Here is a 15,391-nt window from a genome sequence, read left to right as displayed (position 1 = left end):
TGGGAAAAAAGAATGGATATATGTGTATAACCGATTTGCTTTGCTGTACACGTGAAACTAATACAACGTTGTAAGTCAACTATACTCCAATGAAAAAATTGTTTTAAAAGGCAGCCTTTTCACTCTTGAAATAGCTGTTGACTCCCGCCAACCCCAATTAAGAAAACATTTTAACATTAATCATCTTTTTGTGTTTTACTGTTCCTACTTGGAGACGATTTCCCCAGGAACTTACCGATTTTTCATGGCATGTATTTGATTGACGGTGAGATCCTGTGAGTCTACTGTAAATGAGCCTTGTGCTGACTTTTCATTAATTGGGAGAAAAAAATCTAGGGTTTTGAGAAATGTCAGCAATGGAGAGTAAAAGATTATTTTGTGTCAAATTTTATTTGTATCCCAGAGCCCTGTGGTTTTATAGATCTTACAAACCCCAAGCTTGGAAAAGCTAGTGACTGAAGAATGACACTATGAAATTACCTTTATCCATGTCTGTATCTTAAGTAACAGTCTGTTGACAGGTAGAGGACAAATTAGCAAAGGGCTCTTCACCTGTTTCTCTTATTTTTAATAGGCTTTTTAAAATAATTTATAAGGGCATGAATAAACTTCCCTTATAGTTAATCATTTCTGTGGAATCTGTGGAACTTTTCTGGTGATAATAATTTGGAGTGTGTTCTTAGGTTTATATCGAAGAGTGTTTTGAGTTAAAGAGAAAGTGTTCTTCCTGTGTTATGTTCTGTACATTTCAAGGATGTCTTTCATCTCTAAGGAATTTTTTTTTGATATGTATTGTTGTGTAACAAAACTCATAAGAAGATGAAGTCAAAGTACATATCCGTCCTGTGCCTTGTACAGGAATCAGATTATACCTTCACCCAGGAAAGGCAGAAGGCTTGCTTTTATGGCTGGCTTATTAGATTTCTTTGTCACCTGTACTTCTCTCCAATCTCTTTATAGCCTATGAAAATAATTTACTCACTGAATAGAAGGCTGTTTTTTTGCTTTTAACATTCTTCCCTTAATCCTCTCCAATAATTTTAAAAATTGTATTAATCAAAAAAAGATAAAAATCGTCATGCTGGTTGTTGCAGTGAAAGAATGTTTTCTTTCTTTGTGGTACATGTATGACACTGTTTAAAGAAACAGATATTTAAAACATGTTTTTAAGCGTGGTAATAGTTTCTTGAATAAGGGTAGTGGTAATTCAGTGAATGAATGATTTCACCACTCTGTGCTGCATGTTAAACACTCTGTAAAGTCACACGTATAAGAAGATGTACTAGTTGATCGTGTGAATGAAGGCAGTGTTATTTCAGTGAAGGAATGTATTTACCACACTGTGGTGTGTGGGACACACTATAAAATGACATGTATAAAAGATATTTCTAAGAGTGCTAGTTGAAAAAAATAATTATGAGAAGGTTATAAAAAATGATTCTGGGATAAAAGGTGTCATTACAAAACATAAAAATGAAGATAAGCCTATATATGGTGATGTCCAGAGAAATTATCCCAAATCTACCTCTGTCATAGATAATCACTGTATATATTTTATTACATATCCTTCTTCTATCTCTTTATGAAAATATACATTTATATGAAAATTTAAATATTGTGTGAATGGATCACACGGTATATGTTGTTTAACATTTGGCATCGCCGCCCCCCCCCCCATTTTCCACATCTTTCAATAAGAAACCTACATAATCTTTAATGACCTTATTTTATTTATGAGACTCATGCACTACCTACTGCGCTAACGAGGCACCTAGACCTTATTTTATTTAATCAGTCCTGTTGATGGGCATTTAAGTTGCTTTCACTTTCCTTCTCTCAGTTGAAGAATATCCTTGTTCCTTCATTTTCTTTGCTTTTTCTAATTATCTCTTAGGGTGAATTTCCAGAAGTAAGGTACATGTTTATACATATTGCCAAGCTGCCCTTAACAAAGGTCATACACATTTATGTTCCCATCAGTAGTACCTAATTTATAAAACTCAGTTTTATTGAGAATCTGAGATATGGCTCTTTTCCAGTCTTTTGCCAATCTGATGTTAAAATAACATCTTTTAGGCATTTTTCTCTCTTACTGGCCTTTTGAATTTATTATTTTACTTTTTTATATTGACATCTCATTTCTGGTCTGGAATTTGTAATGGAGTAAGACACAACAAAGGATCGAGCTTTGTTTTTCCAGGTAGCATGCCATCTCTCCCAGTAGTCATTTATTGACAGTCTCATTTTTTTTTCTCATTGATTTGAGTCATTAGAATTAAGTATTGGTTGAAAGGTCATCTCTTCTGTTTCTCTATACTGCATTTCAAAGACTTAGTTAAAAAAAAAAAAAGGCAGGAGTTCCCTTTGCGGCTCATCGGGTAAAGCACCCGACATAGTGTGCATGAGAATATGGGTTTGAAATCTGGCCTTGCTTAGTGGGTTAAGGATCCAGCGTTGCCATGAGCTGTGACTTAGGTTGCCGATGCGGCTTAAATCTGGTGTTGCTGTGGCTGTGGCGTAGGCCTTAGCTGCTGCTTCAATTCATCTCCTCGCCTGGGCACTTCCATAAGCCACAAGATGCGGCCCTAAAAAGGGGGTAAAAATGCAAAGGATTTCATTAGTAATTTTGTTTGTATATTAAAATGATAATTTTTTGGATACATCGGATTAACTAAAGGATATTAAAATTAACTTCACCTTTTTCTTTTTACCTTTATAAATGTAGATCCTGGAAAAATTTTAAGTTATATACATGACTCATATTTATTGGATGGCACGCCTGCAGAACAGGAGTCAGCAAACTATCTTTTTTTGTGTGGTCTGTGATCTAAGGGTAGTTTTTATATTTTTAAGGGTTGTAAAAACACTCAAAGAATAGGTAACAGAGACTATACTTGGCCCTCAGATTCCTTTGTAGAAAGTTTGTTGTCTCCTGTTCTAAAATAGCCCAGAGAATTTCTCATTTAGCTTCTGAGACATCCAGTGACAAAGGAGGCAGTTTATTTCAGAGGAAATTATATGTTTGCAGACCTAATTATTAAATTTTGTTTTTTTATTGAGTCAGATTTTCCCCCGCAATCTTTATCCATTGGTCAGTTGTGTCCAATAAGATAAAGTAAAACAGAGTAAGTCATTATTGTGACATTTATCTCTTGGTACTTAAAGGACTATCAGTTTCTTTTTAAGTCTTCTCTTTTTCCAAGCTAGGTATTTTCACGTCTCTAGTCATACCTTATGCCTAGTGGATTCTGGACCACCATTATTCTTGTCTGCCTTTTCTCTATATATCTTGTGTTTACAATATCCTACTTCACTATGTTACTGAGAGTTGAAGAGAGAACATCTGGGTTGTATGAGCAATAGAGAGTTTAGCTCTGTGAACTCCATGGTTTTAGTACGACTCCTATGGTTTTGTTTTTGTTTTTGATCTTGTTTTTTTAGGGCCGCATCTGTGACATGTGGAAGTTCCCAGGCTACGGGTCAAATCGGAGCTGTAGCTGCTGGCCTACGCCACAGCCACAGCAACGCAAGATTGGAGCCGTATCTACAACCTACACTACAGCTCATGGCAACACTGGATCCGTAATCCAGTGAGGCCAGGGGTCGAACCTGCGTCCTCATGGAGACTAGTCAGATTCGTTTCCGCTGAGCCACAATGCAAACTCTGTACCACTCCTTTGTAACAGCCCAATAATACAGAATTGTACAACATTAGAGAAGGTGCTCTTATTTTATAGCTGAGGTTAAGTGTGAAGATGGACTACGAAGAGCCAAGCCAAGCCAAGAATCTGGATCTCCTGATTCTGGTCCTCAGGCTTGCATCCTCAGAGAGCAGATTGCCTTTCTGGTGATTTGGGGATCAAGGAAGAGAAATCATTATTATTCTATTGACTCCTGTTGTGTTTTGTTCTCAGCTAAAGGCTGAAGGTTGACCTATTTTAGAAGGGCCTAAAGAAATTTGATGTCATTCCAAGATTGAAGTAACTTTGAGAATCCACACCCATTGCTTTGAACATTGGGAACATTTAAGTAGTTTACCACAAACTGTTCTGTGCCTTCTTAGTAATACTCCCTCATACTGTTACCGCTTTTCCTTAAATTCCTTAGGTTTTAATTCAGGTCAGTGCTTTCTTGGTAGTACCCCTCTTGCTGATTATACTTTTCTTAGTAAGGTCATCAGGCAGAGTTTCCTTGGCTCTACGTTTTAGCCCTGTGTGTAAATAAGAGGAAAACATGAGCCATCCGCTATTGAGTCCTTCTGCCTTTTTCTCGGAAAGTGTATGCTTAATGAAATAAACAGAATCATTAATTTATCCAGTAGGTGTACCTCTACAGATGTGGAGTAGGGTTTGTAAAAGCATGACTATTTCTGTGGACTATGGAGAACTAAAATCCATATAGAGAAACAGTGGCCGAGCAAATCAACTGTCCCCTTAAGTGTTGTTGGGCCAGCAGAGTAGGAGGTGATGGAGATAGGGGTTCTCTCCAGCACAAGGCCACTGAGAGCTTTGATCAAATATTTGAGGTTTTGCAGAGCCCTCTGGATCAGGAAGTTGCTTGGTGTTCTCCAGAGCATCCCTGAGAACATGGAAGGCAGAAGAAGGCATCTGTTTCTTAGTTTCATCTCTTGTAAAAGAGAGGTAATATGAGTACCCACTTCATCTTCATAAGGTTGTGATGAGGATTAAAATGAGTAAATCCGGAGTTCCCATCGTGGCGCAGTGGTTAACGAATCCGACTAGGAACCATGAGGTTGCGGGTTCGATCCCTGCCCTTGCTCAGTGGGTTAACGATCCAGCGTTGCCATGAGCTGTGGTGTAGGTTGCAGACGCGGCTCGGATCCCGCGTTGCTGTGGCTCTGGCGTAGGCCGGTGGCTACAGCTCCGATTCAACCCCTAGCCTGGGAACCTCCATATGCCGTGGGAGCGGCCCAAGAAATAGCAACAACAACAACAACAACAACAACAAAAAAGACAAAAGACAAAAAAAAAAAAAAAAAAAGAGTAAATCCATGTGGGATGCTTAAAATAGTCCCTGCACACGGTAGGTTTTATTAGTGATATTGTTAGTTTTATTAAACTACAGATCAATTTATGGTTCATGACAAGTGAGTAAAAAATATTCTAGGCATCCAGAGGAGGAATAGATTACTGTGGGCTGTACAAGACCTTGGTCTTAAAAGCTAGGCAAGAAGAAAACAGGCAAACTAGAATAGGGGACTAGAATAGAATAGAATAGAAGAGGGGATTAGAATAATAATTAGGATGGCTTTTACTAAGGGTTTGTTATGAGCTAGGCAGTAGGTTACTATTTTATATGCTTAATCTAATCTTCCTAATTCCACAACATCATGCAAATGGTCATGCAGCATTGAGAACATTAATCCATCTAATAGTTGTTGCTCATCAGTCTGTAGAAGAGTCTAGACAATCTGGTTTTGAGGAGGATCTAGAGAATACCCTATTCATGTTTTTCAGAGGCTGCACTTTATCATTCCCATTTTAAAGAGTAAGAAACAGGTTTAGAAGAGAGTAATTTGGCCATGGTCATGTGTTAAATGATAAGGCAAGAATTGGAACCTCAACAGATGAACCCCAGAGTCCCAGGGTTTTTAACTATTGCACTATATATACTCTTGTCATTGGGGAATAAGAATGGCCTAGAGGTAGCATGTTCAAGGTGGGGTTATGTAGTAGCCACACTGCCAGGCCTAAAACTTGGGCCCAGTAACCAGTGATCAAGAGTACAGGCTCTGGAGTAAGCTGCTTGGGTTAGATTCCTGTTCTATTGCCACTGCTGTATTTTGGGGCTGATTATTAATTTTCCAAAAATCTCTCTTTTTTTTTTCTTATCTACAAAATGGAAACAGTAATACCACTTTTGGGTTTATAAAGATTAAATGAGATAATGCACTTAGAATAACTTTCATGGTGCCCAGATATTGTTGATGACTTTTTTCTTCTTTTTATTAAGCAAGAGAGAGATGCAATTTTTTATTTGGCTTTGGTTTTTTAGCCAGGGTCAGAAAAACCATTTCGGGATTTTTTGTAATCAAGCTCATGAGAAGTAATAAGGACCATGTAATCCTAAGATAGTAGCGCAAGCTCATGAGAAGTAATAAGGACCATGTAATCCTAAAATAGTAGCGCAAGCTCATGAGAAGTAATAAGGACCATGTAATCCTAAGATAGTAGCGTGGAGGTATTCCTAGAATGAAGGGAGAAAGGGACCAGTGATCTTAGAGTAGATTATGATGATAATAGATTTGATGGCAGGGTTGTGCTAAACTTCCTTCAACTGAATGGGAGAATCCTGGCCCTGCTAAATGTAGGCGAATCAATAAAGAGAAAACTAGTTTGGTGTAGTATTGATTGGATTAAAGGCATGTAGGATTTGGTATGTCCCCACATCTTAGCTGAGAGTTAATACCTAATGGGCTACTGGAATTGTGGCTAGGGAGTTTGGAAAAAGAGACTGGAGGTGCATCTCTTTTGAGAGTCCTCTTTATAGAGAGGAGGGAGAAGAAAATGAAAAGCAGTTCATAAGTAAATTTTGTCAGAAAGGAAACGAGTACATCGTAATAGAGATGCAGGTGAGTGAATGACTGGGAGTGGGTCTGTGGTTGTGGAGGCTACAGGAAAGAAGTTCCAGGAAAGAACAGTTGGCACCATCAGATACCGCAGGGTTACTGAGAAGTGCTGCACAGAAGTGCTTCACAGATGCGGGTGGCCCTCTTGTCATGTACATGATCATAGTTATTTCTATTGTTATCTAATTCTGGGCCTTAATATTGTAATGAAGAAGTAAAAGCAGAACAAAGCACTTTGGTTTTTTGGGGGGCTTTTTGTTTTTTGTTTTTGGCTGTGCCCTAGCATGTGGAACTCCCCAGGCCAGGGATCAAACCCATGCCACAGCAGTGACCTAAGCTGCTGCAGCAACAATGCCAGATCCTTAACCCTCTGAGCCACTAGAGAACTCCCAAAGCACTTTGGTTTGCGGTGAATAAATGTTATTTTCTAAGCAGTAAGATTAATCCTACCTCCCTAGCAGAGCCAACCATCATCATTTTTGTGTCCTTTCCGTCTTTATTCATATGTATCTTTTTTTGTGGGAGTGTAATAATAGCAAAGATAGTTTTCTATTGTTCTTCCTCCCATGTTTCTGCTTAATTTTCCTGTTTTTTTCCATGGCTGTCTAACCTGTTGTTGCATCATAATTTACTCACTTGTTGGCTGTGTAGACTATTATAAATAATGCTTCTGTCAGTGTTCTCTTTATTTTTTATTTTAATTTATTTATTTTGGGGGGCACACTTGTGGTATGTAGAAGTTCCTAGGCCAGGGATCGAACCCATGCCACAGTGGTAACAACATCAGATCCTTAATCCACTGAGCCACCAGGGAACTCCTGTCAATATATTCTTATGTATGTTTTTTCTTTCATATTATTTTCTTTAGGATAAATTTTCAGCAGAAGCTTAGCCAGAGTTAAAGGAAATGAAAATCTAATGACTCCAAATATGACATCATGTGGCTTCCCAAAGCTGTTTTCTTTGTGAAGTTTATGCTAATTTGGACATCTGCAGCACATTTCTCTGCTTAGTCCCAAGTCCAATAGATGTTACATTGCACTTGTGGACTTAGCTTTTTGCCTATGTGTTTGGAATATAATAGACCCCTGCAGAAGCCAGGAACCACATTGGTAGGGATCTTGTACTTGAAGCGTTTAAACCTTGTCCTCTTGGGTCTCATCAGTTGAATCCTGGGTGTTCATTGCCTGTCATTCTCCGCCTTACCTTCTCTGGCCACACTGGCTCCTTTGCTATTCCTTGAGGTAAACTGAGGCTTCTCAGGCCTTAGCACTTACTTTTGTCTGAAAATTTGTCCCCTAATTTCTGAATGGACTGCTCCTCTCTTCCCTTAGACACACCTGTGCTCTGCTGTCACTTTCAGAGAGAGATCTTTCCTGACTTCCTTTTCTAAACTAGAAGCCCCTTTACTCTCTTGCTCTCTGTCCCTCTTATCCTCATGTTATTTTTTTCCTTCAAATTACTTATCACGGCCTAAAAAAATAATATGTATTTTTCTATTCTCCAGATTGAAATGTCAGTTTTATGAGAACAGGGTTTTTTTTTATGTTTTGTTCACTGCTTTATACTCAGTACCTTGCACAGCTGCATCAATGGCTAGCCCTCAGATATTTGTGAAATGGATGAGTTTTATATTTGCAAATGGTGAGGTCATTGCCTGCGCAGAGTAGAGCCCGTCAAATTTTAGAGCAGCCTTAAAGATCATCTCATAACAACCTTTATTTTAAACTGAGAATTCGAGAGGTGAAGTGTCTTTTCCTAGGAAAACATAGCTCTTATTAGACAGACTCAAACCCAGCAGACCAGTAGTTTATGCTATTCTACCTAGTGACTTATAAAGGAAGTCGTTTTGCTGGTGTGTATCATTTGTGGGAAAGGAAGATAAATTTAAACTATATAACCTGATAAATTATGCTTTTATTTACAAGGCTTTATATAAAAATTAACAGCTTGAGTTATACAACCCATGGTATACTTTCGTAGTTATTTAAGTGTGAAAATGATCCTTGGGTTTTTCCTGAATTCTTCTATTCTATTGGCCATAGTCACATAGCTGAGGTATTTCCAAAGAGCTGAGGCTGTAGGTCTGAGCCACCCTTTAGCTATAGTTTAACCAGGGGATTCTGCCTCTTGGGTGATGGCTACACTGTTTCTGGACCTGAGTGCACTGCTTTGTAATGGAGTTTTTTGACTTCAAGGATCAGAGAGTTCTCTTGTGCTGCTTCTAATTGAGGATGTTGTTATGAGTGACAAGGAAAGTCCAAAAATAGGAGCCGTTATAGAACCAAGTGTCATGGAGACTGAGCTAGGGGGTGGCAGGCTGCAGGGATTTGAGCAGTGGGAGCTATTAATTCTTCATTGTAATGTTCCACCATTATTATGACTCAGCTCTTCTCTGCATGTGTGTTCCTCTCAGTTTGTGCTCCAGTGGGCAAATTGTTTTCATATTTCTAGTTGGATTTCAGAGAGAGGGAATCTGATTGGCTCAGTTCATCTTTTAACCCTTAGCTGTGACATAGGCCATCCTAACCGTGGTGGCCTTAGAATCCTTGACTGCTTAAATAAAACAAAACAACAACAAAAGAACCCCCCCCCCCCAAAAAAAGAAACCTGGTTCAGTTCTGCTTCCTCAAGCATGGGGCTGAAAATGTGGCAGCTAGGAAGATAAGTTGGATATGAGAAGCTTTTATGATAATAGACGTGTTTAGCATAACTTCCCTCATTGCCTTCAGGGAGAATAGCCCATGTCCTAAGTTGCTCTTACTAGAGCTACAAAAAAATGTCTACCTACCCTGAGCCTTCTACCCCTTGTTTTGTACTAAGGCAGCTGCTCCTGACACTGCCAACAGTCTCACCTCTTGTGCTGGGGCTGGGCCAGGGAGAGGAGTTGGCATCTCCTGGGCAGTGAGCACAGCTGCACTAGCACTGTTGGCAGAGACCTCTGAGGCAAAGGCAAGGACAGCAGCCAGCTGCAGATGTTGGACAGGCGATTGGCCACGTGGCTCTGAAACCGTGTTCAGAAGTCGGTGATGCTGGCAATGGAATGAGGGAGGCTGTCATTCTCAGCCTACTTGGAAGCCAGCTTCAGCTCCAGCTCTTCAGGTGCATAACCAGGTGAACAGGAACAGTAACAGGTCATGCATATTTATGCAAGAGTGACCTATGCCTTGCACTCCTCCCACCTTGAGTAATGGGCGTCCTTCTGAGTGGCTGTTGCTACTGGTGGTCATGTGTTTCCTCTACGCTGGTCAGGCTGACTTGACTGCTCGTCCTTGTGACCAAGGTCATGCAATTGTGGAAGTTTATACAATACCAGCATGGTTTGTGAACCTGGCATAAGACAGGCCACATGGGATTCAGATTGACTTTGAGCCAACCAGCTGAAGAGGTACTATTTGAAGAATGAAAGAGGGCAAAATAGGTCATTGTGAAGCTGCAGTGGGCTGGTTTCACAGCACCTCCTTCCTTTTTCCTTTCGTTTGTCTAAATCCAGCTTTGGAAAGGAAAGTTTTCAAACTTCACATCCCCCCCCCCCACCGCCCGCCCGGTTAGCATAACTTGAATGGAAATAAGTCAGTGTTGTTTTAGGCCCAGATTCCAAGTTTTTCCACCTTCTGAGTTACATAAACTGATCAAGTTGGAAAGCTAATGGCATTTCAGCCTGTAGTTAACCTTTTACTGTTTGTAAGCTTTTGAGTAATACTTTGCAAATTTTCTTTTTTGCAAACACAGGTTCTGGCTTATAGTATTCATAGTCTTTGGTGAATTATGAATCCTATACTTTAATATTTGATTGCTTGAAGTTTTCATTCTTAGGATGGCTCTTCTGAGAATGTCTGCGTGGAAACTGCATTGCAGAGCCACAAGAGTGGGCTTTTTGTTCTGTTTTGTCCTGTTTGGACAGATGGAGCAGCATTCTATTGTGGCTTTTAAAAGCTTAGCACACCCTCAGTTTAAGCTGTTCCATTAAACACCTATCTCTTTTGCACTGTATTAAAAATGAACTGTAAGAGTTAGTCTTTGATTTCAAAGCATTCTTAGTTTGAGGAACAGTGTAGGCAGTAGTATTGTACAGGCCACAGGACAAAGCTGAGCAGCCACATAAACAACAGAGACATCTTGTGCTCTGTCATAGCAGCACCTATTGCACTATGCCTGGGCAGAGGTGCTAGAAAGGGGGGAATGCTTGTTTAGTTCAGAGAAGCCAAAACCATCCCCGATGAGAACTTTCTTTGGAAAAGTGGCAATTTCAGGAACTGAAATGGCAGGTGCCAACTTGGTAGGCTGAGGCAGAGAAAATGTTTTAGAAGAGGATGTAGCTTGGGACAGGACTTGCTGACAGGAATTGGGTAGGCTAAGGCTATGAGCAAGTGAGATCAAAAGAGGATATATTATTTGAAAGAGTTCAGAATGGGAAGCTGACTAAGAGGATCTGGTGAAAAAATTTGAAAGCTGAGAGCAAAGACTTGAGTTGTCTTTCAAAATTGAATGGATAGCCTTAGTCTCAAGAAGGGGAAATGTTGGCCCTTAAAAAACCTGTTGGCACCCACATTAAGAGCTCCTCAGAGAGTTCCCGTCGCGGCGCAGTGGTTAACGAATCTGACTAGGAACCATGAGGTTGCGGGTTCGATCCCTGCCATTGCTCAGTGGGTTGAGGATCCGGCGTTGCTATGAGCTGTGGTGTAGGTTGCAGACGAGGCTTGGACCCTGCATTGCTGTGGCTCTGGCATAGGCTGGCAGCTACAGATCCAATTCGACCCCTAGCCTGGGAACCTCCATATGCCATATGCCATGGGAGCGGCCCAAGAAATGGAAAAAAGACCAAAAAAAAAAAAGAGCTTGTCAGGAGTTCACATCGTGGTGCAGTGGAAATGAATCCAACTAGGAAACATGAAGTTGTGGGTTCAATCCCTGGCCTTACTCAGTGGGTGAAGGATCTGATGTTGCCATGAGCTATGGTATAGGTTGTGGATGCAGCTCGGATCCTGCGTGGCTGTGGCTGTGGTGTAGGCCAGCAGCTACAGCTCCAATTAGACGCCTAGCCTGGGAACCTCCATATGCTGTGGGTTTGGCCCTAAAATGACAAAAAAAAAACAAAAACAAAAACAAAAACAAAAACAAAAACCAAAAAAACCCCACCTCATCAAAGGAGTATTAAAGTGCAAGGGGGAGAAATTGGATTGTCAGATTATAGGCAATATACAGTCCAGGCCGGACTAAAGCTTCATCTGCAGGAAAGCGTCTTCCGGGTTGAAATGTAGGATTTGCCAATTGTCTGACGCTGAATGAGGCAGAGCAACAAGCAGTGGGTTAAGAAGTAGGTATTTGTGGACTCGGACGTGGGCACCAGCAGTTACTAGCTGTATGACCTTGAGCAAGTTATTTAATCCATGAACCTCAATTTATCTAGATAAATTATTACTACTCATTGAGTTCTTAAAAGGGTTACGTGAGACAATGTACATATACACCAGCACAGTACTTAGGTGTAATAGGTGTTAAAAAATATTAGCATCCTTTCCCCCCAATGAAAATGTCATGTTCAATAAAAACAAAACTGCCCAACTAGTTTGACCAGTTCCTTCCCACACACCTAGTCTGATCTTGGTTTTCTTGGTCAGGTGCTTGTTAGAACTAACTGTGACTAGAATAGACAGATTGGCAGACTTCACAAGGAACTCTTTATATAGGGAATGTGTGGTTACATAAACAGAGCAGCCTTTAAGCCCAAATGCCCCAGGTCACTGCCCTGGACTACAGGACTTTGCTAAGAACACAAGGAGTAGACTGCCAATTTTCAGCTCTGAGGTGGTTCCACCCATCAGACTTGTTTTCTTGTCCATTCTCACCTTCTCCCACCCTGCCTGCCAAGCACAAGCCCACCAAGAAACAGTTACTAGTCTAATAGAACACGCCAAAGGGGGCAGAACCAGAATGTTTGTGCCTGAGCTCTGTGTGATAAATATAGTCAAAGAAATATGTTTGGTTCTGAATCCAAGAGGAATGTTTAGGAATCTGTGGACAGTACCTGCTGAGCCATCTCTATATCTTAACTTAGGTGAAATCCTTCCCTTGGCACATCCTTGCCCAGTTTTTCACCTTTGTCATACCATTAAGACCTGGCTCCTGTGCCACCGCCAACAGAAAGTCTTCCCTGATTTCTTTCACCAAAAGATCTGTCTTCCTTCTGTGAAGTCCAACTTTTAAAATATGTTTTAGAAATCCCTCTAAGGGTTCCTTAATGAATTATTCTTAGATTAGAGTTCTCCGTGTACCTCCTCTTCATGACCTTCATCTACTGATTTATTTATTTCTTCAGAACAAGGACTTGATCACGTCAATATTCACCTGCAGTGCCCCGGGTACATAGTTAAGTATCAGTAAATCTTGGAAATCAGATGTTTTCATCCAAGAGGTGGATGAATGAGGAATCCAGTTCAGAGAACTACTGTGTTCTCCAGGCAGCAGGCAGGGGGTTGATGAACTGCTTCTTCTCTTCCCACCAGCCACCCCCAATGCTCACTCTAACTAATGAACTCTACTCACTGTTTTCCAAATAAGCCTAGCCTTTGACTCGTTCAAGCCTTGGCCTGTGCTCTTTGCTGAACTGGGAATGCCCCTCCTTCTTAGAAAGGCAGTTACCTTCCAGCCCATATATAGCCTTTGCCCTATGGCTTTCTCCAATGCTTGGGCACCTCTGCCCCATTTGTCTCTGACCAGTGTTCTATAGGACATAACCCCAACCTAGCACTTTTCCTGTTTCTTAGTCACTTATTTACAGGCTGAGTTTTTCCAGGGCAGTGTTCTTCCTTGGCTTATTCGTCTTTGTATCTGCAGTGCCTGCATCATGTGCCTGTATCATGCCTTGTACCTCCTAGACATTTTTTACTCTATTGAATTGAATCCAAGGCAAACCAGGCAAGTCCTCTGACCTGAAAGCCAAGGTCAGGGAGAATGTTTGGAACAGACTTCCTGTGCCAAAAAAAGTCTGAGCTCATGCAGCTCTAGCTGGAGAGGTGCCCTTCAGGTCTCTCTAGGAAGGTCACAGGAAATCGGGAAGCCTGGATTCTATACAAGGAGAGATCTCTCTCTGTCCAGACCTTGGGTCCTTCCTTCTGTCATCCGAGGCTGGTCCCTTGGTCAGTCCCTGTTTTATGAATGCACCTGTAGCTCAGGACACAGCTTCACAAGCTGGAATTGTTTTCCTATTGTAGTTGATACTTGAAACATACAAATCACTGAGTATTGGCTGATTTTAAGAACTGTTAGGTCTTTCAAAAGACCACACACCTCTTTAGAGAATGGGAGAGTATGTTACCCTCTTCTCCAGGAAGACCTTGTGGTTTTAATTTTTAATTTCCCACAACATTTTTATTTGCTTTTTTTGTTTGATTTTTGGCTGCACTCATGGCATATGGAAGTTCCCAGGCCCAGGGTTCAAAACCAAGCTGTATCTGCTACCTATGTCACAGCTGAGGGAATGACAAATCCTTAATCAGGTGCCAGGTCAGGGATCCCACCTGCACCTCCACAGAGACAAGTGGGATCATTAACCCAGTGCGCCACAGTGGGAACTCCTACACAAATTTTTATTTTGAAAAGTTTCAAAAGTTTAAAAAAAAAAAAAGAATAGTACCACGAACACTTATATAACCTTCCGCTAGATTCACCAGTTGTTGGCATCTTGCCACATTTGCTTTCTCTTTTTATCTGTAGGTAGGTGTATATATACATATGTAATTTTTGATGAATCATTTGGGAGTAATCTGTAGACTTCAAGACCTTTCACTCCTAAAGGTTTCACTGTATGTCTTCTGAGAACAAGCAGTATTCAGATTGTTCTAGTAATGTCCTTTAGAGCTGTTTGGTTGGTTTGTTTGTTTTTTTAATCCAAGGTCCAGTCAAAGTCTAGCTTTACATTTAGTTGTCATGTCTCATTACTCTCCTTTAATTTAGACAGTTTCCTAGGCTCTTTGTCTTTTGTATCATTTCAAGAGCTGGATGTTTTATAGGACAGCACTTAATTTGGCATGACCAGTTTGTTTCCTCCTAATGAGATTCAGGTGAAACCCTGCCAGCAGGAGACTCCGTAGATGACGTGCTGCGTAGAGGACATAATGTAGGAGGCACATGATGTCAGTTTGCCGTTTCTTGGTGATGTTAGGTGTGATCATTGGATTAAGGTATTGTCTGCCAGATTCCTCCATTGTAAAAGTGCCCTTTTCTCCCTTTGCAAATACTGATTAATCTTTGAAGTGATACCTTAAGATTGTGTCCCCTCCCAAATTTAGCCAGTGGTTTTTAGCAAGCATTGAAGATGCTTCCTTAAGTTGATGACATTCTTAATGAACTCTGATGTTCATCTTATTAAAATATAATTTAGTGAGATCTGCCCTTTAACTCCCTCAAGAGCCTTCATTTTGATTACATAGCTTAAAAATACACTGAAAACCAATAAGCATCTTTACTCAATATGAAAATTTGATTGACCTAAATAAAACTAAAACTAAACTTCTCCTGATTATTTTGAAATCCATCATTTCAACTCTTCTTAATGTAATTTTTGTGGGCTTTAGAGTGAATATACCTGCATAGACCTTAAATTTCAGGACTAACACAGGTGACCACTTCCTGCAGCTAAATCGCTGTTAAATGGTCCCTGTCACAAAAGTGACAGTCAATAATAAATAGGCAAGTATTTCTTGCTAGTGATATTGAAATTTTTATCTCATTATTTAAAAATTTTTAATTGAAGTGTAGTTGTTTTACAGTAATTTGTTAGTTACAGACATACAACAGCAA

General features: G+C 40.4%; 1 protein-coding gene and 1 long non-coding RNA gene across 42 annotated transcripts in view; both read left to right on the top strand.

The window, feature by feature from the left end:
• CPEB3 (cytoplasmic polyadenylation element binding protein 3) overlaps positions 1-15,391 on the top strand; it is a 196,789-nt gene that overhangs the window by 121,382 nt on the left and 60,016 nt on the right. The window lies entirely within an intron of this gene.
• On the top strand, positions 4,869-9,198 carry LOC146396984 (uncharacterized). The gene is made up of 2 exons (XR_014826636.1): positions 4,869-6,094; positions 6,192-9,198. It is a non-coding gene; the product is annotated as an uncharacterized LOC146396984 (long non-coding RNA).

This window comes from Sus scrofa, chromosome 14 (assembly GCF_054392235.1).
Source record: "Sus scrofa isolate SSC_HxYL_T2T_F1_AM1 chromosome 14, Sscrofa_HxYL_maternal_Yorkshire_Landrace_v2.0, whole genome shotgun sequence".
Classification (NCBI taxonomy): Eukaryota; Metazoa; Chordata; class Mammalia; order Artiodactyla; family Suidae; genus Sus; species Sus scrofa.
Note: the sequence above shows the minus strand (reverse complement) of the source record. Positions and strands in the feature narration are given on the sequence as shown.